This window comes from Platalea leucorodia (genome assembly GCF_965183815.1).
Source record: "Platalea leucorodia genome assembly, chromosome: 4".
Classification (NCBI taxonomy): Eukaryota; Metazoa; Chordata; class Aves; order Pelecaniformes; family Threskiornithidae; genus Platalea; species Platalea leucorodia.
In genome coordinates, this window is record NC_138826.1 from 24,993,811 (window position 1) to 25,021,636 (window position 27,826).

Here is a 27,826-nt window from a genome sequence, read left to right on the forward strand (position 1 = left end):
TGGCCTAAGGAGTATGTATTGATGCTTCCTATGTTTATAAATTTGAGTCTGAACAAAGGGTACTTGAAAGAGAAGAAAAGGGAAAGAGAGTCAAGGAGCCAGTAGTAAGTCCTTGATGATGTTCAAAACCCTGTGATCATGTATTGTAGGAAGGTCTGGAGGCTGCTCTAAACTAAACTGCTCTAATCTGAATTTTTCAAGAAAATATGCAGTGTGACGTAATAAATGCAGACACTGAAAGTAGATGTGGTTTTTAGTCTGTATGAGTGCAAATGTTTTAGTAATTATTTTAATACTGAAGCTGCTTAAGAAAAATACATACAAAATGCAAACATGTAGTTGTACAACAGTAAGTTCAAACTACATTAGAATGGCTTTTGATTTTTTTTTTAAACTGTTTTGTAAGGAATTAATCTTGAAAACATAGTTTGGGGGTTTTGGAATAGGATTGGCAGTATCTTTATTATTTTAACGTATTTTTCTGTACTATTACATAGCACTATTTTTTCAAAACTACAGTTTCAACCTTATTTCTTTTATCATGTTATTTTTCTCTATCAACACCTTCTTTCACCCTGCTTATATAGCTCAAATAATATTTTTATTCTGTCAAGAGTTTCACATCTGATTACGAATCTATTAAGTGGTGTCATTTTTCTGACTTTCTTCAACAAAGAAGAGCAAAAGTAGGCATTTGAACCCTCTCTTCTTTCCAACTAGTTATATAATCTTCTGTCACTGGGATTCCTACTGTTTGTAGATTTGATAGGAATAAATGTAACCCACTGATGTTTCCTTAAGACTACTGAAAAGGTGCTATGTATAAGTAAACAACGCAAAAAGATTTTTTTCTTCATGCATTGACATACATGTTGAAGGTACTTAGAACTGACTTCTGTTAAACTGTTATTGATTAAAATCTCTATTTTAATTTTTAATTAGAATTTAAAGTTAAGGCATTAGAATTGATAGTATAGGGCATTTTCATTGATTAAATTTACTAATTATACAATTAAAACATAATTTGTCCCTTCTGTAAATGGCATTAAAAAGAAAGCTAAACGTGCACTATATTATGAAGCATATGCAATGGGTCATAAATATATGTAAGAGTTGCGAAAATATTTTATTAATTTACAAATAATTTTTCAGAGAGTTGTCAAAAAAGTTAGGAAAGGAGCTTGGAAAAGAAGTAGAAAAAAATAAGGTTGCAGTGTACCTAAAATACCTGAAAGATACATAAACGCATCCATGGTTTTCCCAAATGTATTCATTGATCTCTAAAACTTTTCCTTATTTATAAGCATAAACCACCCCATTTACAACAGTCTTTGGGTGATAATTTTGCAGCCACATGAAAGTGTTTCCTTAAGCTATATTTTGAGGTTTAGTGGTCATATTCTGACTTACAATACCATTTGTTTAAATATTGACCTCCCAGGGAAGCTGTGAGGAGACATGCCTTTGCTATAGGTTTTTGTTCTAAGTTAATGGAACTCATCTAGTCCTTACACTTTTTCTTTTTAATTCTCCACAGAAATGGTCCACTAAACGTTTACTTTAGTAAAAGTACTGCCGACACACACATGATAAGTAACAATGTCAAAATGTTGCTCATTAAGTCCTCAGACCCTCATTTGACACCTCATATTCCATGTCAAAACCAGCAACATATGCAGTCACATTAAGGAAACATGCATATATGAGTCAGTTTGCTTTCCATGCTAAAGCAGTTTCCAGGTGAAGGAGCTTTCCTCTAGAGGAAAGAATTGTAGCAGTCTAATGGCTGGGATGGTAGAAATTTTGAAATATATAAATCTGTCTGTTTCTTGGTTATGTTTCTAGCTGTGTAGAGGGGGACCCCTACTCTGAATTTGAAATTCTACAAACAATTGTATTCATTAGCCTCAAGTTATTTCATTCGGAGGCAGCAGTTTCACAAGCAGAAACTTTCTTCGTCCCAACCGCAGCTAAAAAGGACTTCCTCACCACCCTTACAAAGAAAGCGGCCATCAGTATCTGCTTCTCGTCCAAGTCTCAGAGCTCGGAGCCAGCTGGTTCTCCCCGCTCCATAAGGCCACAGGCTGTCCTTGTCAATAAGCAAAAACCTTTAGCATTTGAGAAACTCACTTGAAAGCAAAGGGAAAGTGGTACACATTCCAATGGAAGACCCTTAAGATTCCCAACTAATCTATCCTTAGTGATATATTTCAAGCTGTCCTGCTGTTATCAAGGTACAGCCCTGCTAGTTGAATAGGCTATTTGAGGATGTCCCAAAAATCTCTGGAGTTAGGAGTTTTATTTTAAATTTTTCTGATACTGAAGATTGATGGATCTTAATTGAAGGGAAACTCATTGGTTTTATTGAGAAATTCTGCTACTTCATTTTGTTATTATTGTCCTTTGAGTCTAAGCCAGTGTGCAGGTGCCAGTCAACAGCATGCTTATTTCTCTTTCTCTGTGGCTGTCCTTCTGAAGGATACTATTTTTGTCATTCTGAGAGGCCAAGCTATTAGCAGTACCTTTGGTTCCTGGCAAGTAAGAGACCTCATAGAATTAGGTCCTCTTCAGGATCTCTTTTAACAAAGTGTCTTTCTGCTCTGGAATTCCTCTGAGAGACCAGGGCATTTTTATCTTGTCTAGTCAGACCGTTGACCTCTCCAGGTTGTGTGACATTTCTTTCTTTTAAAAAAGAACTGGAATTTGCATGAGAAATGAAGTTGTAGCCATAAATTGTATTGTTGGGGCAGTTCTGATTGCTCTGAAAGGAGGACCTTCCTCCAACTGGAAAAATATCTGAAATTTCATGGAACTGCAGGTATCTTTCACCATAGATTCACCTGAAGTTTTTTCTTAACTTTTTTTGAAATGTGTATGACCTATGTGGACAGGCAGTCAGATGGTCTTAACACACACAATGTTTAATAGATATGTCATTTTGGAGCAACTGTGATTAACGTGTCTTTTTCCTCTTGTTGCAATTTCTACTAGACCAGTAGATACATCTGTGAGTGGTCTTGGACACATGCCAGTTTCAGATAAATGGATAAGTCAATTTAAATTCTGCACATACAGTTGCCAAACACCATGCATTTGATTTGAGCATCAAAGTAAATGCCAGATTTGGATGGAGCTGCATCTTGGTATACGCGCGTTACGATAATGAGTCAAACTACTGAATCTAACTGCTCAAAAAAGAACACTCATCATCTGGAACCAAATTCATTCCTTCTAGAATCTGAACTGGTGAAAAGAACTGAAGAAGTTCATAGCCTTATGCTGGCCAATTGTAGCCCATCTCTGAACATGCGTTATCGAGAGGTGGGTGGGCACACGTATGAGTATTTTAAAGGGTAGCACTGGTGGGAGGTGGACCCATTATTTAGAGTACACCAAGGAAACCATAAGTTTCAGGAGTCCATATTAACTTTACTTGCAGATGAGTTTCTTTCATATTTCAAACAAAACTTTGTATCCCAGGATGAATGGTGCATGTATATACTCCAGGTGGAGCAAGCTAAAATCGAGATCAAAGTGTTTAGTGTGTTAACATCATCTTCAGCTGTGTTCTTGGGATAATTTTCAAGCTGGCATGGAAGTGACAACATAACTCTTGCCAAAGTTATCTTTTCATTTATTGTAAAGATATTAAGTATTTTAGGGAGGGGTCTTCGTTGTAGCAGACTTTATTCAAAGCATACCTATTCATTTTGCACCTCTTCCACTGGAGTTGTTTTTGTAGGAAGTTAAATGTCAGTTATCTCTTTTTAACCAACCTTCACGTCTACTATTCTTAGATAAGAGTTTCTCTTTCTTGTCATTTGGAACTTAAAAGTGCACTGTATGGAATACTGCAACATAGATTAACAGAAATTGGTGGCTTTGGAGGGCATTTGGACAGATCTAGAGTGAGAGAAGAATATGTAATAGGTTAACGAGGAATGTTATCACCCCGGGAAGATGCTTAATTCAGGAGTAAGTTATGCAGCCAATCTGTCTTGTGGCTGTTATTCAAGGTAACAATTTTTAGAACAGTATCTCATGTAATGAAACACAAAGCAACCCCCCTAATTTTTCTATTTCAAAATGTATACATTCAATGATACAGTAATGATTTTGAGTGTTAGGTGGATGGGGAGAATTGGATAATCAGACAATATGGCTATCCACAGTTAAGGTCCTTTAATACTTATTTTTCAGGGTAAAAGCCAACTCTTTAATGAGAGTTTAAAGGAAACCAGGCTGTTCTGTAAACTTTTTCCTTCAGTTTTCTTTGTAACAGTTTTCCAAAGACAGGGTCCTGGACTGGGTAGATTGCTGATCTGATCCATTATGTCCGGTCCTGTGGTCCTTGAACAAAGATACTTCCATTAAGAAAAGATTAGCCAGATAAATTGAACTCTCTCATTTTACAGTTTTTACAACATGTGGAAAGTTTTCTAATGATTTTTTTTTTTTTTTTAATTAGAATTGAACAACTGTTTTCAGTACTACTGTTTTGTTCATGTTAATAAGACCTCTTGCAATAAATCCTTGTTCAGGATAATGAATAAGAAAAATTATACTTCATATAAATAAAATTCCCAAGAGTAGATATATCCAACTCATCCTGCAAACTGTTTGAAATGTAACTAATTTTGTCTACACTAATCTGTCCAAACCATATTACTAATTTAAATCAAGATCATAACAAGTTATGATGCTTACCTTTTCAGAACATTTCCTTAACTACTTTTTTTTTTCTTGCATCTTTCTTGCATTCCATTGTCGTGATTTAACCCCAGCCAGCAGCTAAGCACCACGCAGCCGGTCGCTCACTCCCCCCAGAGGGATGGGGGAGAGAATCATAAGAGTAAAAGTGAAAAAAAACTCGTGGGTTGAGATAAAGACAGTTTAATAAGTAAAGCAAAAGCTGTGCACGTGAGCAAAGCAAAACAAGGAATTCATGCACTGCTTCCCGTGGGCAGGCGGGTGTTCAGCCATCTCCAGGAAAGCAGGGCTCCATCGTGTGTAACGGTTACTTGGGAAGACAAACGCCATCACTCCAAACATCCCCCCTTTCCTTCTTCTTCCCCCAGCTTTATGTGCTGAGCATGATGTCACACGGTACGGGATATCCCTTTGGTCAGCTGGGGTCAGCTGTCCCAGCCGTGTCCCCTCCCAGCTTCTTGTGCACCCCCAGCCTGCTCGCTGGTGGGGTGGGGTGAGAAGCAGAAGAGGCCGTGACTCTGTGTAAGCACTGCTCAGCAATAACGAAAACACCCCTGTGTTATCAACACTGTTTTCAGCACAGATCCAAAACATAGCCCCATACTAGCTACTATGAAGAAAACTAACTCCGTCCCAGCCAAAACCAGCACATCCATTTTTTTTGAATCAAACACATCATACTCAGCAACAGCCTAGGGTGCAAATTTGGTATAATTGTGCAACGTTTTCCTATTTTGATTCCACATTTTACAAACACTTCTATGGATCTTATGTTGCCTGTCTCAGCTATGTGGAAAGTATAACGAGGTCTCCAGTAGTACTTATTACTAAGCATAGTTACTGTTCTCAACAGAGCCAGCTTCTATGCTCTGAACTACCCCAACTAGCCATCTTTCTGTAATAAACCACCCCTTGAAAACCCTTTCCCTGTTCCTACTCCCAGTAATCTCTCTGCAAATATGAAATGCCTCCCTAATATTATACTAGCTAGAGACATAAGGCATGCAATGTTCAGGCCTGCATCAATATCTTTGGTCCTTGGGTGGCTGTAAATGGAAGATTGACAATATCGTAGAGGGGAGATCCCCAGCTTGCCAGCAAGGCACAGAGAACTTACTGCCTGCCCTTGAAGGCCTCAGGATATTAAGCCTTACATACGAGTTTACCATTTATCAATAAGCTGTTATGGGATAACCTTAGAAGGTTTCTAAAACATTTTCCCCTGAGCCTCATACAACTTCCTGACTTTACAGACAAAGGCATATGAAAAATTGTACCAATAAAAATTTTAAATTCTCTAAAATAGTTTTCTTCTGAAACATGTCATATACAGAATATATGATGGGTTGGAATGTTAAATGGTTTTGTGGATCCTTTTCTAAGGCAACTTGCATTACTCGCTTGCGAATTGACCATTTGTGTAATGTGTCCATCCTAAGACAGCTTTTCTAAGAAACCATCCTGTTCTTTTTTCTTCTCTGTCTCCTACCCTTATTATTACAGCAGTAAACTTTATAGAGGGTGTTTGGAGTACTATACACTGTACAAAACAAAGTAAGGGGCATGTCCTGGCCTGAGAAATTTACATTTTAAACAGAGATGACAAACAAAAGACTGGACAAGTAAGGACCAGAGAGAGGTGAAATGTCATAACAATGATCATACACTTGCTCAGTGCCATTACCAAAACTGTAGCTAAGGTTTTTGCCCTGTAATCTCATATATCAGTTTTTAAAAGAAATGCAATCAATGGAAAAGAAAAAAGTAATGATGGGCTGTGCTAAGTCTAGATGTATAAGTCCCTTCACTATAGATTTATTTAGTAATTCTTTTGCCTTTTTTTTTTCCAGTCTTAAATATCATACAGAATTAAGGCAGTTCATGATCAGTTAAAATTTTAAATATTTAAGAAAGCAGTATTTAAGATTAACTGTTCTCCGTTTACTGACCGTTACTTGGAACCAAAAAAATCTCGTATTTTTGTAAGCATAGTAAGCTACACTGTTTTTCTTTAAACTTTAGGGTATGAATTATATTCCTATAATGACAGCTGCAGGGTGGAATGTTTTAACACACTGGAGTGAGATATATCTTGGACACATTCTTGGTATCTTAAGTTCAACATGCTCCATATGGTGCCACTGAGCCAGTGATTTTGAAGAAAACAGTCAAAGACTGCTGAAACAGCGTAAAATACAAATTAGTCTTTGCTATATAAGTAAAAAAGTTCACTGTCAATCTTTTCAGCTTTCTGCATGAATACTCCTAGCAACTTTTCATAGCAGTCCCCATATTTTAAAACAACTGTTGAATTTTAGCAGAACAGAGTAAAAGATTGTGGGCTAAGAATGCACACTCATTATTAACCATATTATGCCTAAGTCTTACACAGGAGAGCAAAGGGAAAAGAGGTTGGGCTTCCCTGTATTGTCACATTAGTCTTTAACACGGCAGCAGGGATTGTGTGTTGCAAGGTTTGTGAAAAGTAAGTTGCGCTTTGTTAACTTGGTCTTCTGTCAGCACAAAAGAGCCATGTAAGAGCTGTGTCTCAGGGAGGTGTCTTCTCAGTCCTGCTATTGAGAAGAGTAACGATAGGGTACCCTGTAGTAAAACTATCTAATAACTATTGTTATGACTTAAATATTTTAATGTTTGTGGTACTGGATTATCTGAGAATTATGTTTTCAGGACTTTGGACTTTTTTCATGTATGTTTTTGTTCACAGTATCATGACAGGTAGGAGTTAATGTATGAGTAACTTGCTTCTCTATCTTTTATCTTAAGGTAATTGGATTTTTTTCAATATAAACTTAACCCTGAGCTTTCTGAGTTTATATTCATGCTTATGGATTTCAGAATTCTTACAGCATACTTGCAGTTCTTAATACTGAAGTTATTGGTTCATACCCTGATGTTAATACTATATTGGCCTCATGTAAATTTTAGTCCTGGATTATTATTATTATTATTAGGGCTTTTTTAAAGTGTCAGACATGGGCTCCAAACAAGAAACCCAAGGATTACACAGCCATGCAAAAGTTCTGTCTCTTTCAAGTAGTATCAGCCTTAAATCATTTTGTATTGATGTTGACTCTTAAGAACAGATTTACAAATATAACAGAGCATAAGAAAAATAGCCACAGTGCACCGACCTGTTAACCTATACTTGTGTACCTTTTCTATCAGCAGAGCAGCATAATGAAATGAGAGCATTACTGATGAATCAGACCCTTAAGGTGGTGATTTGCAGAATTATATTAATGTGAATTTGCACGTTGCAGCCTGAGTTGATCTAGGAATTTACTGCCAAAGGAAGAGGGAGATCTTACTCCCTGTTCTCCCCCTTTTCAGACTTGTAGCTTCTGTCTCAGGTTCCCTCTGTGCAGTGGGGCTAAGGCAGCAGATACATAGGGGATATTTTAAAGAAAAGGCCCAAGGAGGTGTGGCCACATGATTTTTAAACAGGGATGTAATTTGAGACAGTCAATCTAAAAGTAAGAAACCAAAACACAGTCCTCGAGCTTTTTCCCCACTGCTAAATTGTTACAATCTATAAAATCGTTAGACAAAGACTGACAGGTAACTAGCATTTTAGTAATCCCATATTAGAGCTATCTGCACTGCTGTAGTCCCTCAAGATATAATTAGATAAAACAATCATCAATAGTTTGTTTAAATTTCCATCTTTAAATATAGCCTGAATGTAAAATTTCAAATGATAATTACAACGGTTTTTAAATCCTTTGGGATACAGCCAATGTTGGTATCTGTGGTAAAGGACCTAGTTGCCAATGGATTCGTAAATAAAGTTCTTGTACGCTCTCAGTACATTCAAAGCATGCAAGGTCTTGATACAATATTTCTCATAGTAAACAGAGGTCAAATCTCTGCTTTAAGTGAAAAACAGGACTTAATATTGGCATTAGAGACATGACCAGAACATCAATGATACATTAAGGTGGATGCTTTCTCCTTATACATAAAATATAATTATCACCTTTTCTTTTTTCTTGCGTCAGCTGGATTGTCTAGTTTAAAAAGGTATCGGTTGATGTTCGTCGAGTCACTGGACATACACTGGTATATGTTCTATGAAAGACTTTTTCAGCTGTACCTCCCTCATCAGTGATAACTCTGTAGGCCTTCCAGTCTCCACGGCCATCCTAATCCATTTGATATGATGATATAATGCAGCTGTCACAAAACACTATCCCCTTTCTTTCAGAAACATAAGACTTCCAAGCCATACATGTAATCTAACCCCAGGAAATGATCCCAAGGGATCCACTTGAACTATCAGTGCCTTCCTTCATTTTGTGCTATGGGTAGACCGGTCCCTTTGGTTATCTGCTCAGCAGGATTACAGTCACTGTCTAAATTGGAAGACAACTCTGCTTTCCTTCACTGAGTATCAGTTCATCATCAGTATGTGTGAGAAGCTTGTGTTAAGCTATGCATTAAGCTTGCACTGAACTGTTTCAAAACAAGTTTGTGTTTGAAAGACCTAACAATTATGTTATATTGCTCATCTGGGACAAAAGGAGGACCTCCTTAAGCCAAACATTCTTTATGACAAAAAACGCAGAGCATGAAAAGAGACCAAAACCTCTTTCTGCATGTTACTTCTTTTGCTAAAGGAGGGCAGGGTCCAGCCTGTTCTTTTCCAATTCCATGTCTCAGCCATTGGTGAATTATTTGAGGAGAGGAGGAGACAAAGAATAAGGGGAAGACTTGAGAAAATCAGATGGAGCGCTTTACATAAAAATGTCTCTGTATTTCCCAGAGATGGAGAAATTTCCTTAGTCTTTCAAACTTTCCACAATGGCTCAACGTTGCCTCAGTGCATCAAGACCTGGGAGTGTTTTTCTTATCATAGAATCATAGAATAATTTGGGTTGGAAGGGACCTCCAAAGATCACTTAGTCCAACTCCCCTGCAATGAGCAGGGATATCTTCAACTAGATCAGGTTGCTCAGGGCCCCGTGCAACCTGACCTTGAATGTTTCCAGGGATGAGGCATCTACCACCTCTCTGGGCAACTTATGCCAGCGTTTCACCACCCTCATCGTAAAAAATTTCTTCCTTATATCTAGTCTAAATCTATGCTCTTTTAGTTTAAAACAATTAGCCTTTGTCCTACCGCAACAAGCCCGACTAAAAAGTCTGTCCCCATCTTTCTTATAAGCTCCCTTTAAGTATTGAAAGGCAGCAATAAGGTCTCTCTGGAGCCTTCTCTTCTCCAGGCTGAACAACCCCAGCTCTTTCAGCCTTTCCTCATGGGAGAGGTGTTCGATCCCTCTGATCATTTTCGTGGCCCTCCTCTGGACCCACTCCAACAGGTCCATGTCTTTCTTATGCTGGGGACCCCAGAACTGGATGCAGGACTCCAGGTGGGGTCTTACCAGAGTGGAATAGAGGTGCAGAATCACCTCCTTCGACCTCCTGGCCACGCTTCTTTTGATGCAGCCCAGGGTACAATTGGCTTTCTGGGCTGCAAGCGCACATTGCTGGCTCATGTCCAGCTTTTCATCCACGAGTACCCCCAAGTCTTTCTCTGCAAGACTGCTCTCAATCCCTTCATCCCCCAGCCTGTACTGATACAGGGGGTTGCCCTGACCCATGTGCAGGACATTGCACTTGGCCTTATTGAACCTCATGAGGTTCACATGGGCCTAGTTCTCGAGCTTGTCCAGGTCCCTGTGGATGGCATTCCGTGCCTCAGCCATGTCAACCACACCGCTCAGCTTGGTGTTGTCTGCAGACTTGCTGAGGGTGCACTCGATGCTGGCTGTCTCGAATCACCTCCTTGTCCTCCATGTGCCTTAGCATAACTTCTAGAAGGATCTGTTCCATGATCTTCCCAGGCACAGAGGCGAGGTCAGTAGTTCCCAGGGTCCTCCTTTCTACCCCTCTTAAAAATGGGTGCAATTTTTCCTTTTTTCCAGTCACCAGAGACTTCACCTGACTGCCACGATTTTCCAAATATCATGGAGAGTGGCAACAACATCAGCCAGTTCCTTCAAGACTGGGATGCATCTTGGCAGGTCCTATAGACGTATGTTTGTTCAGGTTCCTCAGGTGGTCACGAACGTGATCTTCTCTTACAGTGGGAGGGACTCTGCTCCCTCAGTCCTTGACTTGCGGTCCATCCACTCGAGAGCTATGGGAGGAGACGTTACCAGTGAAGACTGAGGCAAAAAAGTTGTTGAATACCTCAGCCACCTTCTCATTTGTTGTTACAAGTTTGCCAGTCATGTTCATCAGAGGGATACACTTTCTTTGACCTTCCTTTTCTGGCTGACATACCTGTAGAAGCCCTTCTTATTCTTTACACCCCATGCCAAGTTCAGCTCTGGACGCACCTTGGCCTTCCTGACCCCATCGCTACACAACTGGACAGTGTCCCTATATCCTTCCCAGGATACCTGTCCCTGCTTCCACTGCCTGTGCATTTCCTTCGTGCCCTGTAGTTTGACCAGCAGGTCTCGGCTCATCCATGCCGATCTCTTGCCTTCCTTTCCTGATTTCTTACACCTAGGGATCAAGAGCTCTTGTGCTCTATGGAAAGCATCCTTAAAGATCTGCCAGCTCTGTTCTGCTCCCTTGTCCGTGAGGGCAGTTTCCCAGGAGGTCCTATTGACTAACTCCTTGAACAGCTGGAAGTTTTCTTTCCCAAAATTCAGGGTCCTGACTTTACTCTTCGTCTGACCCATATCCACAGGACTGTGAACTCCACCAGTGCATGATCACTGCAGCCCAGGCTGCCTCCAATCTTGACGTCACTGATTAGCTCACTTGCATTGGTGACCAACAGGTCCAATATCACATCCCGTCTGGTAGGGCTGTCTGTTACCTGGCTTAAGAAATTATCCTCAGTGCACTCCAGGAGTCTCCTGGATGCCTACAGCTTGCCGTGCTACTTTTCCAGCAGATGTCAGGGTGGTCGAAATCCCCCAGCAGGACGAGAGCCTGTGAGTGCGATGCCTCCTGTAGCTGGAGTAAGAAGGCGTCGTCAATAGGCTACCGTTGATCGGGCAGCCTGTAGTAAACACCAACCACAAGGTTCCCTTTGTTACCTTGGTCTCTAAGTCTTACTCATAAGTTTTCAACGTGCACGTGGCTATTCTTCAGAGACAGCTCTTCACTGTCTATCCATTTCTTGATGTAGAGGGCAACCCCTCCACCCATCCCTCCTTGTCTGTCCCTTCTGAACAGCCTATAGCCCTTGATAGCCGCACTCCAGTCATGGGATTCATCCCACCACGTTTCAGTGATGGCAACCTTCTTCATGCAGGCCAGAAGCCTGTTCACACTTTGCTACTTACAGGCCAATAAATTATTTCTCCAAAAAGTTCCTTTCTTGATAAATCAATCTGCTGGTGTGTTTGCACTATATTATGTAAGAGGAGCCTTGTCATCTTATTGAAATAATAGGACATTGCAAGATACCAAGTATTTATGGCTAGATTTAATGATTTTAAAGGAAGCAAATTATTGTAGCTCCAGGGCAGCAGTAAGTTACGTAGTGACAACTTATACATGTTTTATGTACCTATTTACTTCAATGTTCACTACAAAAGTATAGTTACCATAGCAATGACCATGTCACCAGATTTCTTTGCTAGTTCTGAAATACAAAATACCCATATGCCACCTGAACTGTGATTATTTTCTGCACAAGTACTGAAAGTAGAAGTTGAGAGTGTCACACACTTCTCTAAACAAACAGTAACACATTGATTTACAGAACATTTTATGGTGAATGGCAGTTGGTGCAAGTGGATCTCAGGTCGCTAGCATCCCTGGTATTGTAAATCCTTTGTCACTAAGCTGAAAGAAAAGCTTCAGTGGCTCCTATCAGCAAAGACTCCACTAGTATATACTTAACCTTTAGTATTCTGTGAAATATTGGTACTTACATGCAATATCCCAGGAAAATTATGTGTGGTATTCAGGAAGACATTTTCTCTGATTTTAGGTGTGAACTCATAAACAAAGCCATCTTTTGGCTATTTGCAGCTTGTTAATGTTATATAAAATAGCATCACAAAAAGTGGTGGGTTTTTTCCCTGCTCCTTCTACTTTAGAAATCACAAATTTCTGAATAATTTAGGTAGTGACCTTGTATACCTTGGGGTGAAGTTCACTAACACCAATAGAACTGAGAAGCTAAGTACTAGATTTCCCAAATCTGCATTAACCACTGGGGCAATGATGGGCTACCCTGATATGACTTGTGACAGTGGGCAAATAAAAGGTGAAAACTCTTTTACCGCAGATCTAGACTTCTCCTTCTTATAGCTGAGTTATGTTTTCTGACGTGCAGACAGTGTGAGATAACCTGAATACATATAACAATTGTGAATACAGATATTTGAAGAAAAGCAGTTCACGGGCCTGCAGACTCAAGCCACCATTTCAGTCGTTCTCCTTTAATAAAGACTTGTCTACACAGGAAAATTAATCTGAACTGAGATAGCACATTATTTTAAGCACAATAGCTTTAACTCAGATTTTTTTATTGTGTCCATTTGTGGACAATCTTATGCTGGAACAGGAGTGGTTTGTTCCTGTTTAACTTACTTTGAAAATGTGTTTAACTAAAGAGGAGCAGGGTACATGAATTATTGAACAAACACGTCAACACGTGGAGCCAGCCATTAGCAATTCCATGTAAAGATGCAAAAGTAAAATTGGTCCACATTCATGTAACGGTTGAGCTCCTCCTCCTCGCATCATGCAGCGTCAGAATTCTTCCCACAAAGAAGGAATCTGACTTTGCTGAGTAGGGAAGTGGTCATGGTGCTGTTAGGTATTAAGTTTATCTGTATGAGTTGTAGGGAAGAGTTAGGAAATTACGTTAGCTGGGAAGTTTGATCTAACCTCCCTAAGTCCTTGAACTGGAGGTGAAGACTGAGTGGTTCAGATTCCAGCTGTATGTAGCCATGCCACTGTTCAGACTCTCTGAATCTGATCAGAGGCCCTCAAAGGAAAATGAAGTCTTAAATTAGAAAGAAGGAAACTTTTTTTCACAGCTTCCAAGTTGACTGCAAATTGTGTAAAAGGATAAAAAAAAGCCTCTTTCATTGTGTTATAATTAGTGATCATTAATAATTAATTCTAACTACTTCAGTTTTTATTTGGATTCTCTCTGTTCTCCTAGATTTCCTTCTAAGAAAAAAAAACCTCAGTATTTTTTTGTTTATTTAGGCAGCAAGCAGAATTTGCAAATAATCCTTTAAGAGCATAGGTATACTCTTCAGCCAAAGACATTTGAACTGACCCTGGACATGTAACCTGCAAAACTAGACGATTCAATTTGCTGGTGCAAGTGCTGTGCTTCAGGAGTACCTTAAGCTGTGTGACTCTGCGTGACTTACCAGCTCAGGTCGTTCTGAGATCTCTGTGATGCTCCGCTGCCTGATATAAACATGCCCAAAGACTTACGTTGTCTCTGACCTTTGCACAGACATAAAGGTACTAGTCCCTGTATAATTTACCAGATAGCCTTCAACAGTGACCTATCCATGGTAAGGGTAAGCTCCAGCAAGTCAATGGAATATGACCACCCAGGTTCACGCTGATGGGCAGGTGTGGTGGGAAACTGTCCAGAAAGCCCTTTCTCTCTGCAGCTGATCGGCTGTGTGATAGATTAGGTCACTCTGTCTATGTCTCTCCACTTTTACCACATACTGCTTTCGTAGACAAGAATGTGTTTGTTCCAGCTGTGATGTTAAAAAGTATAACTCCATTTACACCTCCAGGAATAGTCTGGCCAGAGTGTTTTTTATCATTACTGGCAAATACACTCAATACAGAAGCACATACTCTTGTATGTGGTTGAAGGTATAATGTATGCTCACATTTATTGGCACTGCAACAGACTTAGGAATACATCTGCCTCGATTTCTGGATGAAGGCTGTCTTTCTACTACTAAAATCTGACAGCAATTCTCGTTCTATAGCTACTCGAGTATTGTATTTTTTCTCTGTCCCCTTGCTGGTGCAGCCACCCAGTCTGGGGTGGATTCCACGTGTGTGATGCTCACACACATGCTGCTCTGCTGCCAGGAGCAGAGGACTAATTTTTTTCACATGAAAAGAAACTTGCCGGTACGGTACATTACCAAATGCTAGAGACTTATTTCATGAAATGGGAACACCGCAGGGGAATCTGGCAAGGAAGATGCGTTTATGTAACTGAATTGAGTGTTGCAACTGCCATCACTTAGTTCCCTTGGCTGCAGTGAGCGAGTTGTGAGAGAAAAACAATCCAAACAGAGATCTTCAGACACTGAGGGCAGCTCTAATCGCATACAAATAATTAATAAAAATGAACTGCAATGTTATTAGAAAATATAAATACCATTCATTTTCTTACATGATCATCTGTACCGAGCTCATTGATAGGGACAGAAACACCCAGGCTTTTGCACTTTTATTTGAAGTACATATTCTTTGGGTGTCTTCAGCACATTCTGATATCCCAGGGAGATTCATGACACAAGAGTAATTGCACATAATGTAAACAAGATCTGCATTAGTTGGCTCTTTTACTCAGAATCCCTTTCCAAGTCCAGATGTGTGACGTGTAAATGTTAGGAGAACAGAGTCCTTATGAAGTAGCTTTATCAAATGCAGCTATTCTTCCAGCAAAATGGAGAAAATATAAATTAGAGCTCAAGACCTTGGTCAAATCTGGTGCATAAAATTTTATGGTTATATTTAATGTTCCATATGTGCTTTGGACAAGTGCCATGTTTGTAAAGAACTGCTTCAATATTATTTTTAAAAAGTGACACTTTTAGCACAGTATCCTCTGCAAACTGTTCACTGCTCACCATGTAAGCCAGCCAGACTCCAAATAAACTGTTTTCATGGTCTAAACCTAAGATCAAAATGCCTTTTAGAGCATGACGGTTTTCAAAACATGGCATGGTAGATGTCATATGTGACTTTTCGAAGCATAATTCAAAAGAGTTGATTAACTTGACTGAAAGAGGAGAGTGTATGATATAAAAATCTGACAAGAGACAAGGAATTAGGAAGATGTATACATGTCTGCTAGTGCTGAATATCTGTTCTAGCTTGTTGTTTATAACATAATTAGATTTTACTGTATTATGTGAGCACTACATTCCTCTAGCTCTTTTAGGAAAAACAAACCTCAAACCAAGGACATACTACAAATTTGTGCCACTTTTTGGAGGTCCTAGCCTATTTTTTTCTTCATTCACCTAAATCCCTAAATAGCTGTCTTTTAAAAAAAGCTTCCAGTGCAGCATCTGGTGTGCTGTTATTGCCACTCCTTCTGTTCTGAAAGCACAGCACTACTGTTTTAGAATGTTCCCATTCATTTTTCGTCTGGTATTGGGCCAAAAAATTTATTACTAATATAAGAGAAAGAAGTAAATTTTCAAGAAGCCAAATCAGAATGCAATCTGAACAAAAGAACAGCACTGCTTTGACCCTACAGCTCTTTTCAAATTTTGCATAAAATGGAAGAGACACAGCGTCTTGGAAGAAATCACAGGAATTCTTTGTGTTGGAAAGTGTGAGGCAAACTAAATAGATTGAAATAACTTCTGTTATATTTAAACACAAATATAATGCTACAGGCAGAGGAAAAAAAAAAGATTATTTACACTTGTGAGCACTCAGGAGGTGTGAGAAATCTGTAGTGAAGGGCTTGAGCAAGTACTTAGCTAAAAATAACCTGTCCAAAACTGAATTACTACTACTATTACTACGACTACTAATTTCAGCTTCAGAATAATTTGCAGTCTTACCTTTGTCATGTAATAAAATAAGAAATGTATCAGGTGCAATTTCAGGTTCATTTGCAATATCCTAACATATACTAAGCATCTAGTAATGGTTAACAAATATATAAATGTATATTAAAATATAATGTCAATCTGTTATCTCAGTAATTAAAAAATAGTTGTGAGACAAATCCTAAAATAAATGTAGCATTTTAAAGACACAGAAGTAGAGGTTAAAGTGGTAACTGTTCTGAAGCATAGCTGAGGATTAAAAAATGTTCTTTGAGTCTGGGAGTATGTGGAGAATGTGCATATGCTGGAATCAGACATGGTAAGTTTTTTGTATGCTTATGTACAAATTTATAAAACGTTATTGCTTGAAAACTATGAACGTTTTTATGATCCTTTAGAATATACAACTGGTGCCACTAGGAGAGTGTCCTTGCTTAGCAGAGATTTAGAGAACTGCTCTTGTAAAAAGAGCATAGTTGAAACTCAAAGTTTTCTTTTATTCAAATGTAGACCAAATCTCTTTGGTCTACCAAATCTCAAATTTCTCTTCTGTGTGGGCTGAGTCCAAATTTTACTTTTCAACTTGGCTCTAGAAGTTATCTGTGTGAATTTATGAACTGAAGAACAATAGTACATAGCAAATTGTACAACAACCTCAGTCATTACACCGTAAGAAAAATATATTTGCACTTTAATATTTTATAGCTAGCGAATGTATCAAATGATATTTTTAAGAGAGAATAGATAATAATTCATTGCAACTATATTAACAAGGTAAAATTGCTTCACAGTAACAAAAAGATACATCAGTACTGTTTAACATGAATGGTGGTGTAACCAGTAATATCTCAAACTATACCTGCAGGTCTGCATAACCTTCAAGCGCTCAGAAAACTTGAAAGTGCTGATAAGTTGTCATGTTTTAGTGGCTGTGATTCCATTGCAGGCAGGTTTTTTTTCCCCTAGTTAAGGTCTAGTGAATAAAATGCTTGTGAAAACCATTGACTTAACCAGGAACAGTTTGGAGAATGGGTGTATGTAGGAGAAGACTGAAATACAGAAGGTTTCAGAGGGGGATAGCACCTTTGTTTCGTCATGAGCTATATATGCATTTGGGAAAGTAGTGTCTGTGTGTGTGTGTATGTATATATGTGTACATAAAGTTGATTTAAGAGGGAAGGCAAATGCCTGACAGACAAAACGACTATGGATTCAGTTTCTTATCAGTATTACTGCTACATATCCAGTGCATCTTAGAGCAAATCATCACACTGAAAGAAAGGGGTTTGCATACAGTTATCTATGTAATAATGCATCACTAAACTATGCGCTTTTAACAAATAAGTTCTCATAATTATGCTGTTATGTATTAGGTGAAAGATTACTGATCTTTGATGCAGGAATGTAATTTTCCATAATTAAATAATTTCATTTTGAATTTTTTTCTATAGGAACTCACACATATTCATACATCATTTTATATTCTTTTTTGCATCTTACTCTATCGTTTTCCTTTTTTTTAATGAGTGTGGTGTTTTAAAAGTAGAAAGGAGTGCTGAGAAAGCTTATAGTTTGCTTTCTGTCATAGGAATTCTGAACCCCACTTATTGAAAAAAATTCAGTTTCATGTTTGAAAGCATAGTAACAAAACCAACCAGTAGGATAGTCATGATCTTTTTACCTAAGCCAATTTTTAAATGAAAGAGCAATTATAATGCAATGAGAGTGATCTGAATGCATGAAGCAATTGGTTATAGATAATTTGAATGTCTGCTGCCAAGCATATTATAATGCACATGAAATAGTTAGGTGAAGTTCAGTGGTCAAAACATTAATGGACTTCCATGTTTTCTTCATCTTTGGTGTGCTGTACTGATGCTAGCAGTCCTTTGGCCAGCAGAGGCTGGATGGAGGGTTTTTTCTAGTTTGAGAGATGCTGCTTATTTGTCAGAGCAGCTTGTTCTGATTAATTTGTAGTCCCTGACTATCCTCACCTGCTGCGTGGCTGTGGTTAGTTCCTTGGTTTCTTTAGCTGTTTCTTTTCCATCCTAACAGTCATCTGACTGTTCTGCATCTATCAATAAGTCTTTGACAAACTCTTTTACCTGTCTGCCTAGCCCTGGCATGGATTTTATCCCATGCTTGGAGTCAGTAGCTACTATCTTAACGCAAAGTATAATATCAAATTTTAAAGACCTTGGCAGACTGGAGAAATGGGCGAACAGGGATCTCATGAAGTTCAACAAAGGGAAATGGCAGGTCCTGTACCTGGGGAGGAATGTTGGTCCCAGGACAGGTCGGAGACCAGCTGGGTGGAAATCAGCTTTGCAAAAAAGGACCTCAGGATCCTGGTGGGCAAAAAATGGATTTGAGCCAGCAATGTACCCTCACAGCAAAGGCAGCCAACACCATCCTGGGCTGCATTAGGAAGAGCGCTGCCAGCAGGTGGAGGGTGGTGATCATTCCCCTCAACTCAGAAGTGGTGAGATGCATCTGGAGTGCTGGGTCCAGTTCTGGGCTCCCCACACAAGACAGACATGGACTTACTGGAGTGATACCAGCAAAGGGCCATAGAGATGATTGAGGGTTTGTCCATGTCATATGAGGAGAGGAAACTGAGAGCCTCAAGAAGAAGAGGCTCAGGGTGATCTTATCAATGCATATAAATACCTAATGAGAGGCAGTAAATAAGATGGAGCCAGGCTCTTCACAGTGGTGTCCAGTGACAGGACAGGAGGCAACAGGCACAAATTCAACTACAGGAAATTCCCACTTAAGCATAAGAAAAAACCTTTACTGTGAGGGTGGTCAAATGCTGGGACAGGTTTCCCAGAGAGGCTGTGAAGTCTCCATCCTTGGAGATATTCAAAACCCAATGGTCCTGGGCAACCTGCTCTAGCTGGCCCTGCTTGCGGAGTGGGGTTGGACTAGATGATCTTCAGAGGCCCCTTCCAACCTCAACCACTCTGTGATTTTGTAATACCTCTTTAAATTATGTTGGAATTTGTGGTCCCTCTAATTTCATTGCTTGACTTTTCTTTCAGTCTCTGCTCTGTCGTAGCCCATCTCAGGTTCAGGTTGGCTTCTCTTAGAAAAGGAACAAACATGCCAAAAAAACACTCATCCTCAAACACTGACTGGTCAGAAGTAGGTAAATTCTAACTTTTATATATTTTTTAAAAATTGATCCCAGAAATTAGCAACTTGTCCAAGATGACAAATAGTGCCTTAGTCACATCTGGAATTAGAGCTCACATTCTTCAGTCAGGACCACAGTGACCTAACTGTGGTCAGACTGAAATTTTGTTTTTCCATGCAATGACCATGTTGTGAGAGAGAGCCATTAGTACAAACTAAGAACTAGGTTTTTCATTCCATAAAGTAGCTGCAGTAGCTAAAACTGAAAATAGAAGAAAAAAATTGTATCTTGAATATTCATATCTTGAACACACATAAATGCATCATCGAATTAGCATTAAATACCACAACAAACTCCAATAAGAATGTTTAAGTCAACTGGGTTCAAATTTAATTGGAAGGGTAAAATGTGTAATATTAAGATCAGTTAAAAAGTTAGTGTTATTGCTGGAGGTTGCAGTGAGCAATTTTATTTTCTTGCTAGAATTAACAAGCAGTGCAAGCCTAGCACATGAAAAGAGTTACACGATGATTGCTCTTTACAGGGTTCCCAATACCATAGCCTTAGTTATAATTCTAAATGGCTGTGCATGACATCATACCAAACAAAGTATATAAAACAACTCAATTTCACTGCTAAAAATGTGTTAACCTTTTAGCTGGACTAGAGACAAGTCCTGCTGGATCCCAGCACTTTTAGCACAGTATCTGATTATTCTCTTCATCTGAAATTGCTAGATGAGAATATCTTGTCAGTGATTTCAGGCTAGTCTGAGTGGTTGCAATCATAGAAGGCCTTGTTGAAAATGATGCAATCTTTTATTTCTGTTTGTCATCCTTCAGCCAGAAAGTTAACACTAAGAGCATCCAATGAGCAGTATTAAAGACTTCAAAAGACCCTGCACATCTTTTATTTTTTATATGCATATAAAACCCTTCTCTTCTAGCTAAATTAATTTTAACATATTTGTTTTCATTTTTATTATGTTCTCCTGATTCAGTGATGATTAAGGAAGGGGTCTTTTTTTTCTTCTCCCTCTTTTCTGATCATGATCCATCTATTCTTAAGATAGAGACAGACACATTTGTATAGAGAGGTGGTGTAAGGAAGTATAGTTCACTAATTTGATGCGTATAATATGTGAGGAGAGAGACACATACAGAGTCATAGGTAGTTCAGTTCTTTAGGTGAGGATGTAAGGAAGAGATACAAGTAATAGTGCTTTATCCATCATAAAATTTCAAAATGGCTCAGAGGCATATCACTGCTGCAGCTGTTGCAGACCCTGTAATGGCATTAAGCACTGACTCAGGGTGATTTTTTTTCTGTAGAAGATTCTAGCAGGAACTATAGTTCTGGTAATACCCTGAATAGGAGAATAAATAACTTGAATATTAATGAATTGTACGTAACACAGACACTCCAGGGTGAACCCAAGCAGGACAGGAAATACGTTTCTTTCTCAATTCTTTTCACACTAGGCTGCTTCAGACAAAACCCTCTGGTACTCTGCCAGAACCCCCTCTGAACATTACAACTTTAACCCCATATGGTATTTATACTTGTTCTGATTATTCACTTGAACTGTTTATTATTATTTTATATTTTCACCTACTGGGCAAAGGTAGTGTAGATATATTTACCAGTATCTTTAGTACTGCTGGAGCAAGCTGAAATAATATTTTAGGATATGATATGAACTCTTGCTATCCTTTATGAAGAAAACGAATTTTGGGGTCTGGCACTGCTCATGGGAAAAGTAAAGACAGAAAAAAACACCTTGGTGTTCCTTTATGATAATCTGCCCATCCAATTGATGCCAGCTGTGCTTTCTTCAGTAATAACTAGCGAGGGGTAGATACTTGCTCAGATACTGCTGATTCTCAGCGTTGATTCTCAAGCTGTGTGCAGGGTTTGTCCATTCTGTGACCAGCTTTTATTGATCTTCTCTGAAACGTGAACAGGTGTACACAGCTGACCAAATCAAAGATTAGTCTTCTGCGCTTGTCAAACAAAAATAATTTGGAAGCATTACATCAGTGTAACACATGCCCAAGCATAGCTTAGACTTTATCAGCTGTAGCAGAATTTCACCAGTTAGATGTTTGTTTCAGAAAATATGCTGGGTGGTTCTTTTGACTTCTGTTTCTCAAACTCTCATATGACCCCATGTTAAAGCAACTATCTCTGGGGGAAATAAACAAAAAGGAAAAAAAGGGATAAAATCACATTTGCCTCCTGAGCCCTGAATGCCTTTATAAATGGCCTTTTTTTAATAAAGGCATATGAGCTTATATTGCTTTTACAGAGTGCAATGTAGTAATAGTTGACCTTAAAGTAATGACTGTCTAAATTAAACTACAATGACATAAAAGGCTGGATTGGAGAATCTACAGTGTTTTGAGTAACCGTTGATAACTATTTAGTGCTGAATTGAAGAGGAACATATGTGTCTTACCACTAACCACAATGAATGTACTGTTGGCACTAAAGGTTAGTGATCCAGCTGGAACGCTGTCCTATAGACTTTCCATCCATTCATTTTAAATAACAGAATGATAGTGGCCATTTGTTGAAATCATGTGTTCAAATGATCATCAGATAGTCTTCAGCAGTATTTACCTCTGATTCCTTAGGTAAGTCATGATTATCATTACCACTGCTTTGACATCACCCCTATGTGCATAGCATGAAAGCAATCTTAGTTCTTGCATGCTGTTAATTCAGCATGTTAAGAAGTGTGGATCTGTTATCATATATATATGATATATATATATATATGATATATATATGATATATGATATATGATATATATATATGATATACACATACACATGTATGTGTATATATATGCATCTATTATTTTCGCACTTAAAATTGGGATGGGCAATAAAATCAGGTATAACTTAGTTTGGCTTTGTGTAACATACACAGGAAAGAGTGGTAAAAGACAGATCATGTTGCTGCACGTTTATGGGCTGCATAAAATACTGGGATTTGATATAAGAACACCCCACCAACTGTGTTGTAAAGTTAGTGGGTGTATGTATGACATCTTTGTTATAATTCAAAGGCGGTAACTGAAAATCCATTGTCCTGTCTGTGCCTTAAGCCACATTTCCAGGGTGGTATTTAGTGTAAACTGGCCTGGAGCTGGAAGAGTGGAAAACATGGCATGGCACAGCTCACTAGCCCCCCTCCTTAAAAACTAGCTTATCTCCTGCACTGTGACAAGTGTTTTATGAAGGAAATACCAAAAGGAGGGCACATGGTGATCTTGACAGTAGTATTCTTCATGACTTATCTTCTGCCAAAGAAAAGAGGGAGTTTTTAACAAAAGATGTCTTTTAAGGGCCTGTATTTAGAATTACTGGGCACAACAGTTCCTGCTAAAATCAGAGGTTCTCAGTAGCCATCGAGTATGTAAAATGAAGAGTATAGCTCTGAAAGCAGAGAATTTTATAAGAAAGCTCTTTGTTAAGGACAAGCAAAGATGACAGAAGGGACAGGGAGATAGGAAGGACAAATGTGCCTACCTAAGGAAAGCTGAAGTACAAGTGTTTGTAATTATATTATAATAAAGCAGAAGGCTTTCATGTCTCTCTAGTACAGTGAGACAAATAATACATGAAATTTTGTTTGTTTTCTTTTTTTATTTATTATTTTAGAAAGCTTTACAAGTATACTGTCTTTTAGGAAATCATGAATAAAAACATCTATTTCAGAAATACAAATCTTTAGCACCTATGTCTAAGAAAGGACATTGTCAATATAATACAACTTTGATTATTTGAGTCAGTCTTCTATAGAATGAAGTTGTAGATATCAGTGTGCATTACTGGCATGAAAGCCTTCCCCATATATTCATTTGCTTATTTTACTTTGTTGTCACCCTTTTCATTTAGATAACAGGGTTTTAATGTTAGAGAAAATTTCTGCAACTAACACTTTCTTGCAGCAAACAAGGCAAGCTATAGAAAAGCAAGAGAGGATACAAAGAACACAAAGATATACCAGGTTTAGAGATGAACTCATGAGTGGGATTGATACTAATAAATGATTATACTGAAGAAAAAGGTAATTATCTGAGCAAGATGATTGTAGCCTTTAATGTGTTGAAGAAAACAAAGTAAATGGAAGAAAACTAACAATTCGTACTTCTTAGAAGACAGTCATACAATGGCAGTAGCCTGAAGCTGAGGAAGGAAATATTTAAGACTGATTTTTAGAAGATTTTAGCAGTTAAAAAAGTCTTGTAAGATATATAGTGGTGGAAGTACTATTTGAGTTATAATCAAACATGGTTGGTACCAGTAGGAATGGTTCCATCAAATGCAAACACTAAGTGGATGGTCCTCATAGTCATTGACTGTTTCTTATTGAGTGAGTCCACTCAAGTTTGCTTTTTTATTTCTTTTTGTCACTCTGATTTACTGCAAGGATCTTCCTCTGTACTTACACACGCTGTATGTGTGTGTGCCGGCTTAAGATTACGTTGATTCATGGGCCAGGCTGAACCCGCTAAGTCACAGATTTGTTATGCAGAGGAAGAGGAGGATATCCCTGAAAATGTGAATAGGGCTTGTTTTGGGCTTATTTTGAGTAAGTCGGGAAGTTTTCAGTTATTGCAATAAGAACTCCCTCAAAACCTGCCAGTAATCCCCCAATTAAAAAAAGTTAATCAAATCCAATTCCTCTCCTTCTCTCCCCCTGGGAAAAATGGAGAATTAGAGAGAGCTGCACAGGGTACTACTGTAATATGTGAGCTTAGGTTATTCTGTGAGATGTTTCCTCTACCAAGAAGGATGGCAGGGGAGGGATTAGCTTCAGTGTCCCCTGCATTTACTTTCTTGTGTAATTACGGGAAATGCATTCAGTGTGCAAGGGTATCATTGCTGTCCTGCTGTTTTATCATTTCTTTATGAGATAATGTTGATTTCAGCAATGAAATGCAAATTTAGTTTACAGTGCTCCTTTTCTCTGTATAAAGGTTAAAATGCATATTGTAGATAATACTGTTGGTGGTGCTTTTGAAACAGTCTTTGTCAGCTAATTTCAGCAATACACGGTTTTAAATGCTGTTCAATGCAACTGCATGAGTTTTATGTTGGCCTACATGAATGAAATTTAACCCAACATGCATGTTGTTACCATTTTGGCTATAATTTGATCAAGTCATCATAAAACCTTGGTACCAACGAAAAAAAATTTGGATGGGTGGAGAATATTTAGTATATAGTATGCCTTCTGTGTCTTATGGCAAACCGAACGTACGATTATTGAAGTTGAGCCATCTTAACTCTATAATCATAAAATTCTTCTAACACAGGGGGCTAACAAATACTCCTAGGAATGCAGACGCTAATGAATTCTGTGTTTGGAGGGTATGTTTCTGTTTACTTGTAAACAAATAGTTTGTATTGCTGGTGATAAAAGGGCTCAGAATTTTAACAAGTCCTGTTACAATTAGCCCCAGTGTAGATTATAGGCAGTTCCATTTACTAAATGCTGGGACTCCAACAGCAATAAAATACATGCAAGAATGGAAATAGTTTTCAGCTAGCGAGCGAGTTCTAACATAACAGCAAGGCCAGTACTAACGGAAGTTGTCTTTTTTATTGTTATCTTTAATTTATCTCACTTTCCTGTGTAAACTGCTCACTATTGTGCAAAGAGAGGGTGTGTGTTAACTTTGTGACATTGTTTTACTCCCATTAAGTAACGCTGCACACAGTTTTTTTCAGCGTGACTGTACTTAAGACTTTCCCCCCCTCCCCCCCCCCCCGAACTGCATGAGCCAAATAATGTTTCATAACTAGTAACAAATCCCATTTCTACTTTAGGTGGCACGGCAATAAGTTCACTGTCATGGTTAATAAAAAGATTATATAGGAAAAAGGAGTGTGAGATTTTAGTATATTTAGTGTGAAAGAGTAAAAAGGTGGGGGAGAGGTTTTTATAAAATGAGATGTTCTGTTGTAGACAATAATGGAAAATATCTCTGAAAGTGCTGAGTTGGAGTAATGAATGAATAATGTCTAAAGTTTATCAAAACTGAAAAAACTCCTGATGTGAAATGAAGCCTCCTAAGAAAATTCTGTTCTGTCGCTGTTTTGCTTTGCTGTTGTTGCCTGTCACGCATGAATGAAAATGCTGCATTCTCCGGGGAGCGGTAAAGCTTCTGTGTAGGTTGTTTATTTCCTTAATCCCTCCTTCTTCGTGATTTCCAATGTCAGATATAAAATGGAAAGCCTGTAAATATAGTGATTATCATACTGATTATCACCTGCATCAGGGAACGCCCTGGCTGGCCGTTGTAACCCTAGCAGTCTCCACATGTTACAGCCACTTAGATTTTAACCTGACTACTTTATTAGAGACATGAAGCTCAATATGAGGTGCCCTAGGGCTGCACAGATGGGGTCTGCTTGTTTCCTGTTCTCACTGTTATTGTGAATAGATACTAAAAGGTTCTCATCGCTTTTATCTGGTTAATTTACTTTGAACTGTCCCTGGCATTCAGGGCCTGCCTCACATTTCTCACCATTTTGCAAACACCAAACTGTAGTCTCCAAACGTGTGTTTTGAGCTTTATTATCTTTCTTACTGGAAAGGCCTTAATTCTTAAAGGGGTGTAATTCTGACAGAGGCTGATTCTTAGGGGGCTGTAGGCAGAGTCCTTACTGAAAGAAGCTGCTCAGGAGTTACTCTGAGGTTCAGTTGATAGGAGAGAAGAAAATTAAGATTGCTGCTGTTCTTTGGCACGTTCAGACACCCTTAGATTAGAGGTCAACTGCAGGAAAATCTATGATTGTATGCTAGCTACCATTACTCATGTAGCCGGGCAGCAGACCAGGCTAAAAGATGACACTCTAACAGGAGAATCCGAAGATGAGATACTTTTTAACAAATGTGCAATCATTTATCCTTTCTTGTGGAAGGGCCAGGTCTTTCAAACCACATGTGCTATGCATGGGTGCCCCAGTACAAAAAAATTAAGATGAATTCTCTCAAAGTCTCCCACATAAGGAAATACTACTTAACTAGAATAGTTTTTATTTCACAGATGTAAGAATGTACTGGTGTCCAGTTTCCTGGCCAAACAACAGTTTAACACAGATGTTAATGTCCTGCTGCATTGGGACATTAAAGAAATCCGCTTAGGGCAGATTGGTGTAACTTCCAATTTCAATTGCATGACCAAAAACCTGAGGTTAAAGAAATAATTTGGCTACAGTACACAATTTTTAGTCCATTTTCTTATTCTCTGCCCCTTATGACTCCCTTATTTTTATTATTTTTTGTTTTTTCTCTGTCCCAGTCCCATTTGAGGTTTTCTTGATTGTGTTGCAGTTCATTGTAAGTGCATCACTTCAGAGTGGAAGCTTGCAGGCTCCTTTTTTCATACGAGCATAGGCTTTGTTAATCACATGCTGGTTTAGGAAAACACTGCATGATATCTTTGAACCCTACACTCCTTCTTGACAGCCAGGCTAGCAAATGTCATTGACTGTGTGATGTACAAGAAGGAATTCAATTGTAAGTAAATTGTCAAAGTGGCTAACCTTGCCCGCACCCAATTGTCAGGACCATGATTCAGTTTTTCTGTCAACATCAGCTAAGGCTAACCCGGTCAGCCTTATGTTTCTGCAGTGAAGCAGCCTGAGGAGTTGTGCTTTTCAGCTTATCACATTTTATTAACCTCAACTTACTGTTGTTATAATCAATTGTACCCACTTCAAATTCTTATATTGCCCCCAAACTGGGAGATCATATAGGTCCACAGGTATGTATTTTCTGCAGCACTAAAAGCTGTCGTAGGGACGGTGGACTTAAATGGTTTGGTGCGGTAGTTATTTTTGTTTAGTTGGATCAACTCACCATTTTGGCTCAAGACTTATCCCTCTGTTAATACCACTTGGCAAAGATAATCTGGAAGAATGCAAGTAAAAACATAAGGACCTTGAGGGTTTTCTGCAATATTTGCAATGTTAGGGTAGAAAGTGAGTAAGCAAGGGGAAAAACATTGCATTGTCTTCTGTTTCCTTGCTTTTATTTCAAAACAGATTTTAGTTGCTCCAATTAATATAAATAAGAAATGAGGACATTCTGATACCCTGATGTTTCCTCTGTTCTTTCAGGAAAAGAACATAGTTAAATTGCCTAAAGCAGTGATTTAGACATCAGAGTATTTTAAAAT

General features: G+C 38.6%; 1 protein-coding gene across 4 annotated transcripts in view; it reads left to right on the forward strand.

Moving 5' to 3' along the window:
• ADK (adenosine kinase) overlaps positions 1-27,826 on the forward strand; it is a 304,356-nt gene that overhangs the window by 226,236 nt on the left and 50,294 nt on the right. The window lies entirely within an intron of this gene.